This window comes from Zalophus californianus, chromosome 11 (assembly GCF_009762305.2).
Source record: "Zalophus californianus isolate mZalCal1 chromosome 11, mZalCal1.pri.v2, whole genome shotgun sequence".
NCBI classification, from domain to species: domain Eukaryota; kingdom Metazoa; phylum Chordata; class Mammalia; order Carnivora; family Otariidae; genus Zalophus; species Zalophus californianus.
In genome coordinates, this window is record NC_045605.1 from 29,698,914 (window position 1) to 29,704,101 (window position 5,188).

Here is a 5,188-nt window from a genome sequence, read left to right on the forward strand (position 1 = left end):
CTCCTAGGTGTGATCTGCACTTGTACACTTTCTGAATATCAAGGGCTGAAGTTATTTGGAACTCTGAATGTTTGTTGTTTTCTTTTTTAGAAGCATGTGGTCTAAGAATGGTATTCAAGCTTCTATAACCCTCCCTGATAAGTACTTTGAGCATATTTTCTATCTGAGTGCAAGGAAATGATAGGCATATAGAAGAGAGAGAGTTATCTGGCAAAAGTGATAAAGTAGGAAGGGCTTCATAAAGAAGCTAGAAATTAAAATTAAACTTTTATGAAAATGTGTAATATGTAAAGAGAAAGTCAGCTTCGGACGGGGGGGAACCAGGAGCAGGAAAAGTGCAGAATTTGTGTGGGAGCTGTTTGCAGCTTTGTTTTGTTGTGCTTTGGGCTTGGCATGGGATGGAAAGAAAATATAAGTTGAATCTGGATGGAGAGTTATGAAAGCCAAAGTGTGGGTTTTATTTCATAAGTAGTGGAGAAGATGAGAAGATTTTTAATGAAGCTATGATAAGATAATTTGTTGATAAGAACATTCTGGAAGGCATATGCAGGATGAATATGAGTGGGGAAAGACAAAGATAAGGCATGTTCAGTCTTTAGGTTCTGGAAGTAATTAAGGTCTGAGGCAATTCGAGCCTGAACTTTGAAGGTAAAGGAAAGAGGAGATGTAAGCAGACACAGACCCATGCTTAGAATGTTTGCTGTGGAACATGGAACATGAAGGTCTCCCTAGTAATTGGGCTGCTTTTTGGCATTCACTTCTGAGGCTTCTGTTCAGATTTGAAGCAAAAATAGGTGTTATATTAATGTCTTACTATTTGTGTCCCTCATAAGAGACGAGTGAAATGCTAGTTATTACAAATGCAATTCACTCTGTCACCCTCCATTACTATTCAGAGTTCAGTTCCCCAGCAGCCTAGCAAGGGATTTGACCCCTGTGGCAAGAACGTAGGGACGTTCAGGTCAATCTCTATCATTGTTTATTTGGCCATTCCATAAATGAAGCCGAAAGGAGCAGAACAAATAATGTCTTAAGGAAAACCTCTATGCCAAGTACTATATTAGGTGTAGGATCTACACATAAGCAAACACAACTTAACTTAGATGGACTCATAGGCCTGGAAGGCTAGTAACTAGGAAATAATTTCAGTAAGTGGTAGCAAGAACACATTTACAAAGTGCGCTGGAGCACAAGTAGTCTTGTGATTCTAACATGATGGCCTCAGTGAAAATTGGATTTCTAAGTTGTCTTCATAATCTCTTTAAACTATCTCCCCTTATAATACTCTTACCGTTGAGGGGGAAATCTAATTGTTCTAATTATATGTCTATTTAAACAGAGGAATGTTTAGGCCACCCATTAAAATTTTCATCCTTTGAAGATTCAGTAAATTAGAAATATCTTATTTACTTATTTGCTTTAGTGCTTATCTGGTTATACTTTTATTTTAAAAACACTAGGACTTCTCCAAAGTACTTTCCTGCAGATTATCTCCTATATCTCATGATTTTCACAAGGAGCTCCTTGCATGAATAGGTACTTGAGATACTTGTTATGTTAAATTGATCTGAATTGAATTGAGTAACAACCCTGATGAAAACAGCAACTACCAATGGTTCTGTTAAGAGACTGGACTATGGATTCAGGCTCCCATATCTGGATTTGATTGCTAGCTTTATTCACTAACCATGTGACTTTAAGAAAAAAACACTTAAATTCTCTGTGCCTGTTTCCTTAAATTGTAAATTGTGTGTGTGTAAAGTGTAAATTGGAGATAATAAGGATCCCTGCCTCATAGGATAATTGGTGAATCAAGTGAGAGAATCCATATAAAGGGCTTTGGACAGAGTACATTAAGCACTCTCAAATATTAGTTAGTATTATCAATCTCATTTTATAGGTGAGCATAGTGAACTGTAAAGAGATTAAGTGACTTGCTCTAACTTACACAGGTGGCACGCTGAAGTGTTAAGACACATCTCTGCCAAGAACCTTTAAAAAGTTAGAATCATGACTAGTAGTCATTTAGTGCTGAATACCAAATATTTCTGGTCTACCTCTCTTCCAGGTAAGTGGCAGGATTGCATTTTCCCTTTGCTAACTTTACAGAAACATATATGTACATAAACAGATTTCTAAGGTTTCTCCCAGGATCTTAGAAGGGACCCAGAGCTTAAGCTTCCTTAGTTTCACAGTAAATTTCCTATTGTCTGTCCTCTCTGCTTTATCTGAACATCTCCATATATATTCTTCTACCCAAAATTTGTTTCCCATTCAGCACTCAGGCTGTTATGCCTGGGAGTTATGATCAGCCAAACACCATATGAATGAATGCTCTCCTTTTAAGCGTGGGCAGGTGAGGAGTGCCTGCCACAGTGTCATGACAAACACTGGAACAGTGTGGGTCCCTGTGTCCCCACTCCAACAATTCCCAATTAGTGATTCCCATGGGAAGGAAGAGAGGAGGATCCGAAGAAGCCAGAGTTAAGTGGGAGCCCAATGGACAAGTTTTTCCAACTAAAATCCAGTCTCCTGCTTGGTGGCCTGTGCCAAGGACTGCCTGAGAAGGGAAAAAATGAGCCAGGATAGAACATTCTTTCATTGCTTAGAATGGAGCAAAATCCCACACCACTAGCAGGACCCCAAAAGCTCTTCCCTCCTGCTCCAGGAGGACTCAGATTTCTCTCTGTTACTTGTAACTGAGGGTAGTGGTAAGTGTGCACTCGGGACTTTTTACTTTTTCCTCCTGGCTGCTTGTCTTTTCACCCGGTTTCTTGATCCAAAGCTCAGGACATTCTGGGTCAGTCAGGACAACTAGAACATTCACTTATATCATCACAAACAGAAAGGAATCTTAGCTCTCTCTGATCAGGCATTCTTACTCCCCACAGAACAGAATGAGGGGTTGCCAGTTCTCTTCACACCAACAGAGGAAGAAGGATATTCTGAGTCATCATGCTCTGGAAAAGTGGGGCCTGTGATTTATTTCCAGTGCAGTTCTACTGAGTGTTGGTTTGGTTCTCTCCCCCGCACCCAACTTTAATATGGGCATTATGGTTTCCTCAAGAGCTATATAAAGAATACTCCAAGATAGTCCACTGGTTCCCTTCCCCAGCTCTCAACCAGATTGGGGCCCTGAGCTGCTCACACTATTCTGGCCTTTCTACAGAAAATCTCAAAGTATCACTGGTTTTCATTTTTCCTTTAAACCAGTCTGGACTTAATGGGCCATAAGATTCTTCCACCAGACTCAAGTTGTAAGTCAGAAATATATTTGATTCATCTCTTTATTCTCGGTTCATTCTTCACATATAGTAGGAGCTCAATGTTTTTTGAGCAGATGAAGACTGTAAAAAAGCCATCCCCACCAATGTGATACTAATTGTAGCTGCTGGCAAATTCTTTTTAGGAATAGGCAAGACACACCATCAAAAGTCAGCTAACTAGATGCAAGAACTTGGATGGACCTCCAGGGAAGTTCGGTGAGTGAAAAGCAAACTCAGAAGGTTGTGTACTGTGTGATCCCATTAATATGGTCATTGATTCTAGTTACACAGTTTTAGGGTTTAGGGAACTGTGACAGATCTAATTATGTTTTTTGAGTCAAGATTTCAGTTATATTTCTTTTCATTATAAAGCTGGAGTAGCGAAATTAAAGAATTAATTATTTGTTAAGGAATTCAATAATTCCTGAAGAATTCCACAACTGTTATTCTCCTGCCCCCCTTATGGCAGATCTGAGGCTATTTTGATAGATAAAAACATGGAGAGTCTTGTTTATATAAGATGCTAACTAATTAATTTGTCCAGAAATTACCAGTAGTTACCTTTGGACCAACACAGTTTTATTTAGGAAGAACCCAAGATTTCATTTTCAAGGTAGAAAGTCGATCTGATTCAGCTGTGATTTTACCTAATATGCCACAGGCCTGTGCCAAACCATCTCCCCATACAATTAGTTCAAGAAAACAAGGATGAATATCTCAGTTCTTCCAGTGGAGCTATTCTATATTTCTAGCCTATGAGTGCAACACTTAAAGGATGATTAAGAAAAACTAGATCTTCATTAAATTCCTGTTACAGTGTAGTAAAACATCTTAAGGTAGAGAATGAAGATGATCAGACTTTTTCAGAGAAACCATCTTCAACAGAAGAAAACTGGAATTTTAAGAAAATTTTAAACACATTGACAGCCAATTTGAAGAAAATACTTATTTGGAAAATACTTTCAATAATATCAGTATATGTGACCCTAAATCACTTGATACTGGGTCATGCAGTGATCTCCAAAGTGACTTTGAGAATGAAGATCTTCCCAAACAAGGATTAAATGAAGAAAAAGCAAAATTGGTGAAGCGGATTCAGAAGAAAGAAGACCTTCAGAGGTGAAAACTGGTCAAAATATACAGGTCAGAGAATGACCTGTCTCAATTACAGTTGTTAATAAAGAAATGGAGAATCTGTAGCCAACTGTTGCATTATGAGTTGCAACCAGCTATGTCTAAGGAGAACAAGAAACTCAGCCTGACTTAGTTGATAGACCACTGTGGGTTAGAAGATAAATTGCTACACTGTAATAGAAATGAAGAAAATTTATGGGTGCTTAATTCATAATTTTTTCTCCAGAATATTTTTGAGAATGACAAAAGATACTTAATACATTTTAAAAGGAAGATAGAAACCATTAGGACTTGCAGAAAGGTATCTTAATGAACATCAGTTTAGGGCACTCTGTTATAAGTTCTAAAGTGAAAATTTAACATTTTGGATAAATTTGTCAAAAAACGATATTTAAAGAAATGTGAAAAAAATTAAATCATGTTTAAAAAATAAATTGGGCATCTCTGCAAGTCAGTTTTAATACATTGTTTTGTAAAAAAAAAAAATTTATACCACCTCACACTGGTCAGATGGATAAAATTAACAACTCAGTTAACAACAGACGTTGGCAAGGATGTGGAGAAAGGGGAACCCACTTAACACTGTTGGTGGGAATGCAAACTGGTATAGCCACTCTGGAAAACAGTACGGACGTTCCTCAAAAAGTTAAAAATAGAGCTACTCTAGGACCCAGCAATTGCACTACTGGGTATTTATCCAAAGGATACAAACAATGATTCGAAGGGGCACATGGACCCCAATGTTTATAGCAGCAATGTCCACAATAGTCAATCTATGGAAAGAGTCC

At 38.0% G+C, this 5,188-nt stretch overlaps 1 pseudogene; it reads left to right on the forward strand.

Annotated features, from left to right (window-relative positions):
* The first annotated feature begins 4,021 nt into the window (after positions 1–4,021).
* Positions 4,022–4,949, forward strand: LOC113913716 (annotated as a pseudogene).
* The last annotated feature ends 239 nt before the right edge of the window (positions 4,950–5,188 follow it).